The sequence below is a fragment of the Panulirus ornatus genome, chromosome 2 (assembly GCF_036320965.1).
Source record: "Panulirus ornatus isolate Po-2019 chromosome 2, ASM3632096v1, whole genome shotgun sequence".
In the NCBI taxonomy this organism is placed as follows: domain Eukaryota; kingdom Metazoa; phylum Arthropoda; class Malacostraca; order Decapoda; family Palinuridae; genus Panulirus; species Panulirus ornatus.
The window spans coordinates 20639832-20656976 of record NC_092225.1 but is presented as its reverse complement, the minus strand read 5'-3'; the positions used below and the strand labels follow the sequence as shown (position 1 = coordinate 20656976).

At 46.6% G+C, this 17145-nt stretch overlaps 1 protein-coding gene across 11 annotated transcripts in view; it reads right to left on the bottom strand.

The window, feature by feature from the left end:
* Positions 1 to 17145, bottom strand: part of LOC139754027 (discoidin domain-containing receptor tyrosine kinase B-like) — a 466979-nt gene that overhangs the window by 278288 nt on the left and 171546 nt on the right. For 3 of the 11 annotated variants that reach the window (XM_071671021.1, XM_071671058.1, XM_071671075.1), the window contains one exon: positions 6433 to 6475. The exons of the other annotated variants lie outside the window; for them this stretch is intronic. The gene's annotated coding sequence lies outside the window, so the exon portion shown is untranslated. The remainder of the gene's footprint in view (positions 1 to 6432; positions 6476 to 17145) is intronic. 11 annotated transcript variants of the gene reach the window in all.

Below are 17145 nucleotides of genomic sequence, written 5' to 3'. Positions count from 1 at the left end.
ATCTGTCTATTTACTTAATCCATCTTCATGCTGTCATCATCATCACTGGATGGCATAACCCGGAGCTTAACTGCTCCTCTGGCCGTCATAAGACAACACCAGTGACACAGTGATGGCCGAGGACCAGGTGACATGTCTATCCAGGTCCCTGGAACCCTTCCAGGTCGTCATCGACCACGTGCACGATATACATTTCTTTGTATTCACCTGATCGAAAATTCATAGGATCTCTCCTGCTGTATTATGTGAGGAAAATCGTACAGAATAGAGAAGGAATATCGAATTTCAATTTACATTGAAAACAGTCTCAAGACACATCGGTCTCTGAGAGGCTGGCAGCCCTTGTATGCGTGTCATTTCCAAGCACAAACTCAACCAGCTGGATCACAAACGTATATTGTACAATGTTTCCCTACGTTCAGAGGAGAGGAGGGAACTATGGCGTTTACTCTGGTTTTCACGCCTCGCTCGACTCCTGGACCTTAACTTTTTTTTCTCTTTTTGTCTTTCTTTCAAAAAACTTTTGAATATCGTTCCATTTTCATGGCATTTGTATCCCGGCTCGTTTCTAAGCAAGGCTCCAGAGAGAGACACACACCTACAACAACAAGACGGCAATCACGGATCCTCTATTACCTAAAACTTTCTCAAAGGAATCGAAAAAAAAAAGAGAGTCGATTCCTCTGACGGTCTCTGGAAATAGGAAGAGATTCACAGAGAACAAATGGACGAGGTATATACATCATCCCAGCGTTTCTGATGCTCCAACTTTCCCTTCCCTTCCTGAGGTAAATGTTTCAAGCTCAGCCTTTTGGAACATTCACGCTACTTCTCACGAGTACCGACAGCCTTGTCTCTGCTCCTGAAGGATTGATGACGCGCTAAGCTTGTCTAATATTAATTCCACGTTTCCCCCCCGTCTTGCATCATCAATGTTCGAGTGTAGCCAAGGTCGCTTGTCCCACTATATATATATATATATATATATATATATATATATATATATATATATATATATATATATATATATATCTTATCCCTACGTATTCCCTGCGTGTCGTAGAAGACGACTAAAAGGGGAGGAAGCGGGGGGCTGGAAATCCTCCCCTCTCGTTTTTTTTTTTTTTTTTTCCAAAAGAAGGAACAGAGAAGGGGGCCAGGTGAGGACATTTCCTCAGAGGCCCAGTCCTCTGTTCTTAACGCTACCTTGCTAACGCGGGAAATGGCGAATAGTTTGAAAGAAGAAAATATATATATATATATATATATATATATATATATATATATATATATATATATATATATATATATATATAATCCCTGGGGATAGGGGAGAAAGAATACTTACCACGTATTCCCTGCGTGTCGTAGAAGGCGACTAAAAGGGGAGGGAGCGGGGGGCTGGAAATCCTCCCCTCTCACTTTTTTTTTTAATTTTCCAAAAGAGGGAACAGAGAAGGGGCCCAGGTGAGGATATTCCCTCAATGGCCCAGTCCTCTGTTCTCAACGCTACCTCGCTAATGCGGGAAATGGCGAATAGTATGAAAGATATATATATATATATATATATATATATTCTCTCAATATGTCCAAACCATAGTCAGCACACCCTCTTCTGCTCTCTCAACCACACTTTTTATTACCATTGTGTGTGTGTGTGTGTGTGTGTGTGTGTGTGTGTGTGTGTGTGTGTGTATGTGTGTGTGTGTAGGATGGGCTGGGCCTGAAGACAAGCAATGGGATAAGCCAGAAAAGGAGGGTGGGATAGGCCTGAACGCGAAGGTGAGCTGGGCGAGAAGGGAAAGGTGGGAAAGTGAGTGAGTGTGTGTGTGTGTTACACTGAGTATTTTTCAACTTCAGGATTTTTGTATTTCTGACCAACAGAGCACGGACAAAAACCTGTCCCAATCAAGACCATCTTGGGTCAGAGGAAAAAGCCAAGAGAAAATGTACGTGGAAATCAATCGGAGCGCCGCAGGTGTCTGTAGACCGGACGCTTAAAGATAAGAAAAAATATATATATCGCCAGAGGAAAAGACGAAGAGATGAGGGGAAATCCACAACTTAGGTGTTCGAAGGAGGAGGAGAAGGAGGGGGCATCATGACGTTCACAATCCTTGCAATAGTAATGTTCACAATTCGCAAAAAAATAATGTTTTTATTCACGGTCGCAGACAGTGTTGATGTCCCACTTCTTCTTAATAAGCAAAGTCTGGCTGGCGTCCTATTGCATGCACTGCCTGACATTGTGGACCGTCTAGGGAGTCCACAGTTTCTGAAGCAGTTCTCAGAACTGCTCTTGGAATTCTTCTGAAGTACTTGTGGGTCTTGGAATTTCTAATGAATGCTCTCACAGATTTTTCTCTCAGGCAGTAGTAATTCCTACTTCAGCTTTCTTCCTCGCATTCACCTAGTCCACAACTCCTCAAATTCCAAAGTGAAGAGCAATTTCTTTCTTATTCTTCGCCTCGACATTCAAGCGAGGAGGTATTCGCTGGTCTTCACCAAAACACCAGCTGGTCAACAGGTGTGGCTCCAAAGCTGATTATATCAGTGCAATACTCACGGATTTAACACTGTCAGTGGAGGGGAAGAACACCCATCCTTGTCGGTGATAATATGATGTCTTCTCCAATCATTTTCATAGTGTAGATGCCATGATAGTGTAGATGCCATGATAGTGTAGATGCCATGATAGTGTAGATGCCATGATAGTGTAGATGCCATGATAGTGTAGATGCCATGATAGTGTACATGCCATGATAGTGTAGATGCCATGATAGTGTAGATGCCATGATAGTGTACATGCCATGATAGTGTACATGCCATGATAGTGTAGATGCCATGATAGTGTACATGCCATGATAGTGTACATGCCATGATAGTGTACATGCCATGATAGTGTACATGCCATGATAGTGTAGATGCCATGATAGTGTAGATGCCATGATAGTGTAGATGCCATGATAGTGTAGATGCCATGATAGTGTACATGCCATGATAGTGTAGATGCCATGATAGTGTAGATGCCATGATAGTGTAGATGCCATGATAGTGTAGATGCCATGATAGTGTAGATGCCATGATAGTGTAGATGCCATGATAGTGCAGATGCCATGATAGTGTAGATGCTAATCTTATGGTAATCATGTACGCCTTGACAGTTAGTACGACAGTCATCACAAAGGTGGTATACTAAATCTAATGACACCTGCGGCTATGGTGTCACTTGCGGTGTTCACTGTGGTGTCAGGTGTGGTGTCAGCTCCAGGCTATGGTGTCACTTGCGGTGTTCACTGTGGTGTCAGGTGTGGTGTCAGCTCCAGGCTATGGTGTCACTTGCGGTGTTCACTGTGGTGTCAGGTGTGGTGTCAGCTCCAGGCTATGGTGTCACTTGCGGTGTTCACTGTGGTGTCAGGTGTGGTGTCAGCTCCAGGCTATGGTGTCACTTGCGGTGTTCACTGTGGTGTCAGGTGTGGTGTCAGCTCCAGGCTATGGTGTCACTTGCGGTATTCACTGTGGTGTCAGGTGTGGTGTCAGCTCCAGGCTATGGTGTCACTTGCGGTGTTCACTGTGGTGTCAGGTGTGGTGTCAGCTCCAGGCTATGGTGTCACTTGCGGTGTTCACTGTGGTGTCAGGTGTGGTGTCAGCTCCAGGCTATGGTGTCACTTGCGGTGTTCACTGTTGTGTCAGGTGTGGTGTCAGCTCCAGGCTATGGTGTTACTTGCGGTGTTCACTGTGGTGTCAGGTGTGGTGTCAGCTCCAGGCTATGGTGTCACTTGCGGTGTTCACTGTGGTGTCAGGTGTGGTGTCAGCTCCAGGCTATGGTGTTACTTGCGGTGTTCACTGTGGTGTCAGGTGTGGTGTCAGCTCCAGGCTATGGTGTTACTTGCGGTGTTCACTGTGGTGTCAGGTGTGGTGTCAGCTCCAGGCTATGGTGTTACTTGCGGTGTTCACTGTGGTGTCAGGTGTGGTGTCAGCTCCAGGCTATGGTGTCACTTGCGGTGTTCACTGTGGTGTCAGGTGTGGTGTCAGCTCCAGGCTATGGTGTTACTTGCGGTGTTCACTGTGGTGTCAGGTGTGGTGTCAGCTCCAGGCTATGGTGTCACTTGCGGTGTTCACTGTGGTGTCAGGTGTGGTGTCAGCTCCAGGCTATGGTGTTACTTGCGGTGTTCACTGTGGTGTCAGGTGTGGTGTCAGCTCCAGGCTATGGTGTCACTTGCGGTGTTCACTGTGGTGTCAGGTGTGGTGTCAGCTCCAGGCTATGGTGTTACTTGCGGTGTTCACTGTGGTGTCAGCTCCAGGCGTCCTAAAGTGATGATTACGTCACCAGATGTAACGATGATGTAACAGACGTGTAAGACTGGTACTCTAACCCTTACTGCTGCTACTGACAGCTGTGGACGCAAGTCGGGAGGAAAGTTTCCAGCTGTGGTTGTTGTGATGGCGGTAAGAAGTGTGGTGGCTTGGAGGGCGATTGTTGTGGCGTGCGGGAGGAGGGAGGTCTGTGGTGGTGGTGGAGGCGAGGGAGTGTGGCGGGTGGAGGCAGGCAGAGAGGGGAGGGGGACGGGAGATGGTCAGAATAAGTAAGTAATACGAGGGAAGCAGTCGTTAACTAAGTTTCCGCCGAAAGCAATTTGCATAGTAAGACTCCGGTATACGTGTTCTTCCCGGACACGGGCAAACTTGTGGCAACACTGACGGACGGGAGCCGGAGGGAGGGAGGGGAGGCAAGGGACTGGCTAGGGGAGGGAGTCCACCCTGAGGAATCAAGGGGGATCACAGTGGGAAGGACGGAAAATGCAGGCGGAGGAACGAAGGACGTGCAGGATAATGAGGTAGGTACAGTGGTGCAGGCTGGGGGGGGAAGGACAGAGTGGTGCAGGCTGGGAGTGGGAAGGACAGAGCGGTGAAGGCTGGAAAAGGGGGTCATGGTGTCCTGCTGGGTCCTCAATTCAATGGGGCACAATTTAAGGAGCACCGGACCTGTAGGCTGAGGAAGGATGGCAGGCGGTGCAGGCTGGACAGAGCAGAAGGTACTGATCAAGCTGAAGGGTAGGAAATCTGTTGGCTACGAGGAGGGAAGTGTCCGGGAGGGGAGAAGGTATGGGTTGGTGCGGTGGGAGGTAGGTACGAAGTGGGGCGGGGAGGATGTGCAAGCTGGCGTGGAGGGGTGTTGGCAAGGTACCAGGCCCGTAAAGGGAAAGCGTAAAGGAAGGAAAAGAAAGGAAATATGAGCTGGAGGAGTGAAAGATACACGCCTCGGGAAGGGTGGAAGTGACGGGAGGGAGGGGAGCGGCACGGGTTATGGGAAGGAGGGAAAAGAAAGCCAGGAAAGGTGGGGGAGGAAAGAGCAACTGGAGGAGGAAAGAATGTGAAGACAGACAATAGATGGTGCGGGGTCAACCTTGCAAGTGCGAGGAAATGAGGTAAAAACAAGCAGCATGAGGGAAGGCTGTACAGGTTCAGGAGGGACGGAGGTGTGTACAGGGTGGGCAAGAGCGAGGTGAGACGAGGAACGGGAACAGGTGGAGACGAGGGCAGGAAGTTGTGGCTCATAAGGAAGGAGGGGCTGACTGCTGATGGAAGGAGATGGAAGCTGAGGGACGGTAGATGTGGTGTGGGCTGATTTGAGGAGCTTAAGGATCGTGAGGTGGGAGAGAAAGCGTCAAGGTTGAAAAGGTGTCGAGCATGAGAAGGGGTCGAAATCCGGGCTCAAGACGGAGGAAAGGTGCAGGCTGGACAAAGTGGGAAGCACCTGCTGACGAATGTCAGGCTGGTTGCCAGGACATACAAGGTCGAGGAGCTGGAGGATAAGGAGATCAACTACAGATTGAGGAAGGGAGGATTTGCGGGCTGCTGTTGTTTATATGTATGAGGAGGTAAAAACGAATTGGCTGGACTCGGTGTTGACGACGAGAAGGCATATGTGTCCGTGTGGCTGGGTCTAGTGAGGAGGTAAATGGGAGTAAAGCAGTTGTGGATAATCCTGGGAAGGTAGTTCGTCCTTGTGAGGAGGTATGGGGTATACGAGGGACTGAAGAAAAGCAGACGAGTCTTATTACGGAGGCAGAAGAGTTAGTCAGGTCTGGTGGGCAGATGAGAAAAGTTACTAAACCTAATAAAGAGGTGGCGGGATTTGGTATGGATGTCGAGGCGACTGGCCAAAGCAAGTGAAGATGACCAGGTCTGGCTTGGCGGAGGGGTGTAGAGTCCTGGTGAGAGAGCAGAGGAAGAAGTTCATGCTCCAGACGTGGACAGGAAACAGGTGGCTGGCTGGAGAGGGAGAGGTGAGGTGTTGGAGAACGTGCAAGGACCCGTGACATCATTATGATGACAGACTATCACAAGGTACAGGATGGGGCTACACCGAGTGAAGGGGTACAACAGTTAGCGGCCTAGTGAAGAGATGTCGAGTAAAGTCCTACTTACCTATGGGTCACGCGTCACTGTGCATCAAATTACATTAGGAAATCTGAAACCAAGAAGTAAAGACAAATATAAATTATGAAGACCAATAGTAAAGCTGGAGTGGTGTGCGTATACAATCAAGAGGCAAAATGGTTGCCACATCCACATCCACAACACGAGAATGACCCTCTCCCACAACAAGCCCACACTGTAACATCCACAAAATTAACCATCCACTGTGTCACGTGATGCAATATGATGCAACTGAAAAAAAAATCTTTCTGCAAACAGCTTAAGCCACAGATTTCCAACAACAGCATACATCCTCTGTACTCTTCAAACACTCGCTAAGTCACTACAGAACATAACCCCTGCAGGAAATACCACAGTATACCATCCAGGCACCTGAATATGATGGAACAGATCAAATTACACTAGAGAGTTGGAGGAGAGCCTCACATATGCTACTCATACTATATATGTAAATATACGTGGTTACCATATATACTTGCTGGCCCAAAGTAAGGTTAACAGTGCTCTCACGCACATCTCACTTCACATGTTATACAATAAAGATAGTGAGTTCAGTCCATCCTCTACATCAGAATGGAATACACTGAAGATCCACTCACCCGCTGAAATTGGTGACCAGAATGAAAAAAAAAAAAAAAAAGACGCCAGCAGTAACCAAAGCGATTGTCAAGAAATGAAAACTGTACATGATCTCCTCCTCCAATTCAGAGTGTGTGGTAAAACGACGCTAGAAGCGTTTATAGGCACATCAGTATCAGTGAAACCAGGGCTGGGGGAGGAATGAATGGAGTGCTGTACACAATGGGTTAGGGAGTGAGGGGCCGGACGATATCATCATCGTTTTCCTCCATATCATCACACGAACTGATCATAAAAGCTACAGCTAAGTACGGTATCAACACCCCCGTCACATATTGGAAGGCTGGATACACGGGTGTGTTGATACAACATCAGGTGCATCCGTCGTCGAGGTAAATTGGAGGGAACGCGGGGGGTAAAGGCGTCATTTTAGACACCCGTCAGTCTATAACGTGCCGGTGGGAGGACCTGGAAAATTTTATGCCCAGATGTGCGACCACTCACTCGAAGTAAAGACTTAACAATGCCTTTGTTCTTATTTGAAAGACGCTGAGCGATGCCAACACTCAAGGCCGAACCATCCGGACCCAAGCCAGGAAACCCTTCTGATGACATATCGTTCCAGTCACAAAGAACAAACATGCAAAAGAAGTCGCGACCAATTAAAGTGGGGAAGGCGGTCGCCCGACCAGAGGAGCAATCCATCGTATGAAGGTGAACTGAAGTGATCACGAAGCTCCTGTGTGTAACTCACTAACGAAGAGACAACATCAACACACAATAAGACAAGGAGATGCACATACCAGCCATACATCAAACTCCTCACCACACAACCTCTTTCTTGTCGCCAACTTCTGACTGGTACACAGAGGCAATAAGAAGACGCAAATGCAGTACTTACAACCTTCAGACACTCAAGCAAAGGGGCAGCAGTAATTGTGAATATGGATCCCAACACAAAATCTTCACAGGCGTGAAAGAACAGGTTGTGGAGGTGGATTTAACGTCACTAACTCACTCACACCGAACTGTAAAGTCAGCAGAAGATGCCACCGAAGTGCGAGTGTAGAGCAGTTAACGCTACAGCCCATAAACACCCTCCACAGTCAGGGAATAAACAAACACGACCCAGCACAGTGAGGCAATGTACAAACACCCACCACAGTGAGGCAATGTACAAACATCCACCACAGTCAGGCAATGTACGGTAGATCTAATCTCAAGTCATAACCCCAGCGCAGGTGATGAGGGAGCTGCAGATCGCTCCCCGAGGTAACGTTACGACTAACATGTCTGGCAAACAGTGTATGGAGGAAATGAACTTGGAAACATTTCAACTATGCACCAGCCAGCGCCAGGGAGGGAAAAGGGAAGAAAACGAACAAGAACGCGTACCTCTCCCTCGGCGGAGGTAAAGGAAGGAAACTGGATCCAAAACAACTCAGCAAACGCTGAAAACATTTTATCATGATTACCAAAGACACACACACACACACACACACACACACACACGGAAAAAAATCTCCTCAAGAATAAAGAACAGAATACTTAATATTTCTCTTCCTTTGCCATGAGACTATCCAGAACTACATCCATCAGCGTTTGGCAAACCACTGCACATCCTCAGGGCTGACGACCCGGCGTTGCTCTAATGTATACTTTACGACCAACATGATTTCGAAACACCACTTGTCAGCATACCTACACCTCCTGCTCCAGGTCCTCCTCACTCCTGGGGCGTTTTATTCATACAACAATAATGAGAATGTCATGGCCAACATATTCAATAAATCATGGACAGGGTCTTAACACAGTTTCATCCTGAAAGGCTGATATGTTGTTGACATACGTCCTCTAGCTATAGAAAGAAGGATGGTGAAGGAAAATATAATACAGGCCAGATGTACTTACATACTACATCCTAAATATATCTTAAAGACTATCAAAATAATAGATAACCGAATACATAGGGGTGAGCAACTTACACAACCCTGAACGACATGGACTTAGAGGTGGACGATCCTGCCTTACACAACAGATCCACAGTTACGATATGATGATGTCTTCAACGAACAAACATGCTGTAATGTACACACACTTCGCCAGGGGCTTTTTAAGATAGTGTATCAGTGACTTTATAGCACAAAGACAACACAGCAGATTAGGGCACATTGGATTCATGACTTCTCAGATAAACAGTGACAAGTGACCGTATGATATCTAATCCTTCCATTTCTGAAGGTCGGTTCCTTGTGGATCTGATCCTTCTCAAAAGCATTCCTTGTGGATCTGATCCTCAAAAGCATTCCCTGCGGATCTGATCCTCAAAAGCATTCCTTGTGGATCTGATCCTCCTCAAAAGCGTTCCTTGTGGATCTGATCCTCCTCAAAAGCGTTCCAAACATTTATATCCGATATTGACGGCATCACGCTAGTCCTCCATCATCCTTTGAGGATACCATCATCAACCTTATTGTCCACTGAGGACAATGAAAACCTACAAACAAGTATCATCAAAGTATTTCATAGGCCCAACGAAAACATCTTGATGGAAAAGGAACATTTTGCAACTCTTACGCTACAAGAGCGAACATGTCGCCACTTACTGAACACAGGCGGAGGGGAAAAAAGACATAATACTAAATCATAGCACGAGAGATGCGTCAAAGATCGGTCACGGTGATTTACGTGACGACACTTGTGGAGAACACAGGGAAACCTGTCGAGTCTGCGATGATGAGTGTCGTCTGGAGGACTTTTACGAGAGGGAAGGAGGACCACTGATGACCCAAAACATTTTTTTTTTTCCTCCTCCCCAACTGGATTACTGTGGTGCTGCTGACGTCACCACACACGGCCGGAGACACTGAATAAGTTACAAGAACGTCCCTTTGGCGGCTGTACCTAACGAGTCAGTCAGTGATCTGCATCGCTGGGCCTGGCTAAATACTCTCAAGCTTCTTTCAGAAGGTAGACTGGAGAAACATCACGTTATCCACATGGTAAACACTGGAAGACCCCCTTATCTTCCTGAAATGACAAAACAGTGTGCAAACCAAATCCTATCACGATCATGGTAAGAATATTAAGGCAAATCATGTAAATGTCAAGGGTCTACCATATCTCTCTTTCCCCACTACCGGCAAGTGCAAGTTTTAGTATCAAAAAATTGCTATCTTCATGAAACGAGACCCATCTACGATACGATGAGAGGGCTGTATTACCCCCATTCCTCTAAGGGACGCCAGACCAGCCCAAGTTGGGCACAACACACGAATATGAGACCAGCGGAATTCAATATTCTCGTTGACGAAGGACAGCTCCCGATACCAATGCAAGGTATATGCCAGGTAATGACATGGGTCTGGCTGGACCTGACGATGAGACAGACGAGGTGAATTAATATTAAACTAGACTAACCAATCAGATGGACCCGTGGTGGACCTAATGAGGAGGCAACTTGAACTAGAGACGAGGTACTGGTCGTGTAATGAGGAAGAAGGGGTGAATAAATGGCTAGTCCTAATGAGATACATGAGGTAGGTGGGCGCGAAAAGGCCATGCGAAAGGTGCCTATGGCGAATGAGGAAGTGAGGGATGGAAGCATGTAATAAGAGTTAACTAGAATTCGTAAGAGGGAAGAATAGGAGGCAGGACACAGGAGGGAGAGAAGAGGAGGACGCGGGGCTGAAGGAGTTACTCGTCCTGGTTAAATATACATAACTGTGGCCGGTAGGGAGGCTTCCAAGGTACGGTTGGGTGAGGTGGTGGCAGTCCTGGGGAGGCAGAGGACGTGTACCTCCTCCCCTGCATGGTAAGGAGCTGCGGAAGATGACTGCACCTCACACATTAACACGAGGGGAAATCATCACTATTGACGCTATGCACCACCTGCATTACCGCGCTAAAGTGCTAAACCTGGCCGTTAGTCACCCCAGCCGGGCGCGCCCAGCTCCGTCCGAGCTGCCACCCCTCTGGCTACAGTTATCTCTGGCATTCACATAACCTGGCCTACCTCCCACCGGGTGGCCCTCCTCTTCTCTGGGGACCAGCACAACCGGTTACCGATCTCTCTGGGGACACAGCACCCCAGGATGTCCAGTGAGGGGGGGGGGGGACGCCGCCGCCATCCCAGGACGTCCTGAGACAGAGGGAGACTCAGTAATTGAACCTGATCCCTTGGGGGGGTTCTCTGTCTCTATATACACCACCTGGCTGCCAACCGCCCCTGACGAAGTTCTGCGGTTCCCCTGGGGGAGGTAATATAACTTCCCTCCCTCCGGGGTATTCTTACAAGGCCCTTCCTCCTAGCTGTCCCCTAGCCCACCCCAGGGCCTGCACCTCACACCTTACACCTTAACACATACTTGCCTAGGAAAATACCAGTCCATTAAAATTCCCAACACGCGAGATTGAAGCTCTTCTTAATATATGTGTGGATCCTGGAGGAGCGAGCGACCGACGGTAAGGTCGAGGAGGGCGTGCTGATGCGAGGGAAGGTGAGCCCCACGACCCCAGACGCCTACCTTCGCCGACCAGCATATTCGTGGCCGCTAGGCTGAGCCACATCTCAACACGGCTGCGAAAAAGCTACTGAATAAAAAGCTGGAAATTAGCATTATTTATCAGGTACTTAGGAGAGCTACCAACCGATAACCAAATACGGACGTTTAGATTGCGGAAATAAATGATGAAATTAGGACGATAAATCGATTTACATATTCATGCCTCATTATTGTTTCCCATTATCTGTCTAGGAGGCTGGTCTTCCCTCACCATCCCATTTGGGCTCCCTCACCCCCCCACTAACTGCCAACCCGCACCTTCCCCACGACCTGTGCAAGGAGTCAGGCTTAACCAACACTTCACGAATCATATGAACACAGGTGAGCCATTTTCATTTCCACACGTCTGAATAAATGGTGTACGTGTGTGTGTGTGTGTGTGTGTGTGTGTGTGTGTGCACGAAAGTATATATATTCCAATTTCAGATCAGGGAACAACACACCGCGACTCCACAGCAAAACATTACGTAAAATTCAGGTAACACGTTGAACATGCCGAGGGAAATATTCAGAAGCTTCGAAACACACTCGTTCGAACTCCCGCTGGTGGAGGAAAAGTCCCGCAAAACCTCATTCATGCTACACACCGAAACAATACACCAACTACAGATAAACTACTTTCCAATATCCCTCGTCGCGTGCAGCGTCACACACACACACACACACACCACTCCAACTGAGCAAGGTTCGTAATGGGTGACGGTGAAGGGGGAGAAAAATGCGAGAAATACTGAGTAAGCAGTATGAAACAGTGCTTACTGAAGAGCGATACAGTCCAAGGACTTGACGACCCAACGGGGAGGTCTTCATAAGCGGCGCTATAACTATATAGAAAAAAGGAAGAAAGGCACATCGAATATCACTTTTCCTCCATCCAATTTCCAGAGAGCCGTTGATAGTACTCGTCTGCGTCCTAGTCCAGGATCAGACTCTTAAGGCTCCGTCCTGATAACACTGTGTAGCAATACGCCCGCAAAAGGCCTCCAACGCCGCGGAGAAACAAAAGTGGTGTCGACACCACACTCATCCTGGAGAATCTAAAACTAAAGACAATTCCTCTGCATAAAGGAGTATGATAAACAATTCTGCGAGACTGGAAACAAGTGACGATAACATCACAATGTTATAAAGGTTTCCAAGAGCATTTAGAAAAAAAAATGGTGCAGGTACATACAGAACCACACCAGCTGCACAACATGGTACAACACCTGGTTCACAACTGGACGATCCTCTCTCTCTCTCTCTCTCTCTCTCTCTCTCTCTCTCTCTCTCTCTCTCTCTCTCTCTCTCTCTCTCTCTCTCTCTCTCTCTCACACACACACACACACAACTGCTTCAGTATTATGGCAAGATCCTCGAGGGGGAAAAGAATGCTAAGGTTCTTTACACACGCTTTAAGCTTAACAGGCCTTGGACAAACATGACCCTGGATTAACAGCACATAGGAGGAACAAAAACGAACGATTGGTGAATTGCGTTGCTGCAAACATCTATCAAACACGTCCAAAAGAATAATAACTAAGAACTCCATTGCCTCCCACTCTCAGCAGCTCTGTTTCTCTATGGAGCTGTGCTTGTTCCCTGTTGTTCCTCTTACTATTTCCGACACTGTCATTGCACTAAACAGCACTAACATACAACACCCTATACGAGCCACTACCTTCTACACCACTCATAGCGAGCATTAGTCACCCTACAACACCTAAAGTTGCCATCCATCAAAATGTGCTTTGCGTTCACACTTTCCAACAACATTTCCATCTCGGTATACTTCGTGCATAGTACATGGTGTTCCTTCACTGCTATTTTCCTGCCGGATGACACAAGGGAGGGATTGGTGGGTGAGGAAATGCCTTGTGCTGTACTATCCTCGTCTCTCGATATATACGTCAGGGATGTAGAATATTATTACTTTTTCCCCCCAGAAGATAAACTCTTCATGGCCCCTCAGGTCTTACGTTACCTGTCACTTTCCATGTTCTCCCATGTGCATCACCGTGGGACGGCAACTTACCTCCCAGGTATGAACACCTGTCACGCCTCAACCAATCCAAGGACTCTTGCTGAACACTACCCCGGCCTGTCATCCGTCCCTCGTAACTCCCCAAGCCTCCATCAATCACATTTCTTCACCCTAGCCAACTAACCCTAACCGTATATCATTCATGGTTTTCAACCACCAGTCTACGGCACCCGGGGCTGTCAACCACCACTCTACTACACCCAGGACTTTCAGTCCTCTCCCTACCCAACACCACTACCATACGTCCCTCACACCCACCCTGTGCTGCTGCCTACCTGCCATCACTCTACATCATCCACGGCTGCCAACCGTCCTTCTACAATACCTTGCACCAACATTCGCCCCTTCGCCACCCAAGGTGACCAACTCTCACTGACTGAAACCATTTAATAACATGTCACATTATGTTCCTTGACGGGCTACAGGGAGATAAGAAATCTATGACTTATATACAGTTATTCTAATGATTTAGGTGATTATTAATTTTCTTTAACACAAGAGGTTTTTATCTGCAATTTGTCTGCGTTACGAAGTCATCTTCACAATACCTGAAAATATTGCGACACAAACACAAAAATGAAACATACAACGAATTCGTTATTGACATGATCAGGTGATAAACCCTAATCATACATATATAACGTAATTTATGCTTTCAATACAGTGTTTCTATACTTGAAGAACAAGTAACAATTACGACACCTAGAGCAAGCTACAAATTACATTTTCACTGAAATAACTTAATATCAAACATGTTAACGAGTGTCAGGAACACTGATCTTTGTGCAGGTTTTTCACAACATTCAAATTGCAAAACAAGTCTCTACCAATAACATCCTAAGGAAGGGAGAGAAATCGCTTACCAGACGACCTTCCCGTCACTTGCACCTGCCATTCCTTCGCGTAACACCACAAAATATCAGAATAAGATTTTACGTAATTTGTTTCCAGGGAAGTGAATACCAAGTACAGAAGGAGGACCGTAGTTAGTGGTGACGAGCAACTACGGTGATGTGCACTTCTGGCCAATTGGAAAACTTACAACCAACACATAGGTATATGTATATCGCTCCACCCTTCCTTCTTCACATATATCCTCCCTAGTGGGGATAAAACTAAACTTTAAATTAGAAAGCCAAAGTTTTACCATTAAACATTGCTCTTTTCTACGAATTTATTCATTCCGGATATAAAGACTTTTGCTTTAAATGAAATTGTGTTTGCGTAAACTCTCTTCCGTGTGACAATGAACAAGGAGACACATTAAGACCAGAGATAATGCCACTAACCAGCACGTATCAAAAGGTTTATAGAATAACCTCCATAGACACAGACGCCATCATGACAACCCCACCATGACGACCACACTCCTCCCTGCCATCTGACCCAGTTTGCCGGAGGACCCAGCAGCCAGCCCGTGAGGACAACCACGTCGATTTAGAAGTATACGAGGTGCCAAATGATAACTGTGATCCCCTTCCTCTCCTCACATTCCCTGGATGTATACTCAGCCCGTGGCTCCAGCCCCTCACCTCTGACTGCCAAGTTTCAGTGCACCACTTTCAGTCTCTACTTACAATCGCAACTTCTGACCACATGATTGTGAAGGAAACAGGAAGTACATAACATGAAATCTAAGACACAAGGCAACGAATCATACAATTCTATATACTCTTGGTGGGTCGGTGATTCACTATGGCAGACGGTGAAGCAGAGGGGCCAGGTGCCAAGTCCCTAAGGTTGAGCAAAGTGGCAGACCCCAGCCGCTACCCTATCCTCCCACTACCCCACTCAAAGCACTTGTATAAACTTCGTCTTATGAGGAAAGTTCCGCGATTCCTTTTCGCGGTAAAGCTGGAATATCCATAAACAAGAAAAGCCCAACTGGTCCTTTGACTACTCACCTGTGTTGGTAACTATGAGAGGCACTCCGGGTTCTACAGGTACCGTACCCTCGACACACACTCTCTCTAAACCCGAGCTTCTTAACAACCAAGGTTACAACCTAACCATCTCGGGGACTCCGGAGCAACCAATGTCAACCTCAGTATCAATAGGAGGGACAAGATCACTCGCCCAGGAAGTTAAAATTCAAACGTCTTCCGACAATACGATTGGTCACAATCTACCGTACATACTACTGGTCACAATCAATCTACCGTACATACTACTGGTCACAATCAATCTACCGTACATACTACTGGTCACAATCAAACATCTACCGTACATACTACTGGTCACAATCAAACATCTACCGTACATACTACTGGTCACAATCAAACATCTACCGGACATACTACTGGTCACAATCAATCTACCGGACATACTACTGGTCACAATCAATCTACCGGACATACTACTGGTCACAATCAAACATCTACCGGACATACTACTGGTCACAATCAATCTACCGGACATACTACTGGTCACAATCAAACATCTACCGGACATACTACTGGTCACAATCAATCTACAGGACATACTACTGGTCACAATCAAACATCTACCGGACATACTACTGGTCACAATCAATCTACCGGACATACTACTGGTCACAATCAATCTACCGGACATACTACTGGTCACAATCAATCTACCGGACATACTACTGGTCACAATCAATCTACAGGACATACTACTGGTCACAATCAATCTACCGGACATACTACTGGTCACAATCAATCTACAGGACATACTACTGGTCACAATCAATCTACCGGACATACTACTGGTCACAATCAATCTACCGGAAATACTACTAGTCACAATCAAACGTCTACCGTACATACTACTGGTCACAATCAATCTACCGGACATACTACTGGTCACAATCAATCTACCGTACATACTACTAGTCACAATCAAACGTCTACCGTACATACTACTGGTCACAATCAATCTACCGGACATACTACTAGTCACAATCAATCTACCGTACATACTACTGGTCACAATCAATCTACCGGACATACTATTGGTTACAATCAAACGTCTACCGTACATACTACTGGTCACAATCAAACATCTACGTACATACTACTGGTCACAATCAATCTACCGTACATACTACTGGTCACAATCAATCTACCGTACATACTACTGGTCACAATCAAACATCTACCGTACATACTACTGGTTACAATCAAACATCTACCGGACATACTACTGGTCACAATCAAACATCTACCGTACATACTACTGGTCACAATCAAACATCTACCGTACATACTACTGGTTACAATCAAACATCTACCGTACATACTGCTGGTCACAATCAAACGTCTACCGTACATACTACTGGTCACAATCAATCTACCGGACATACTACTAGTCACAATCAAACGTCTACCGTACATACTACTGGTCACAATCAATCTACCGGACATACTACTAGTCACAATCAATCTACCGTACATACTACTGGTCACAATCAAACATCTATCGTACATACTACTGGTCACAATCAATCTACCGTACATACTACTGGTCACAATCAATCTACCGTACATACTACTGGTCACAATCAATCTACCG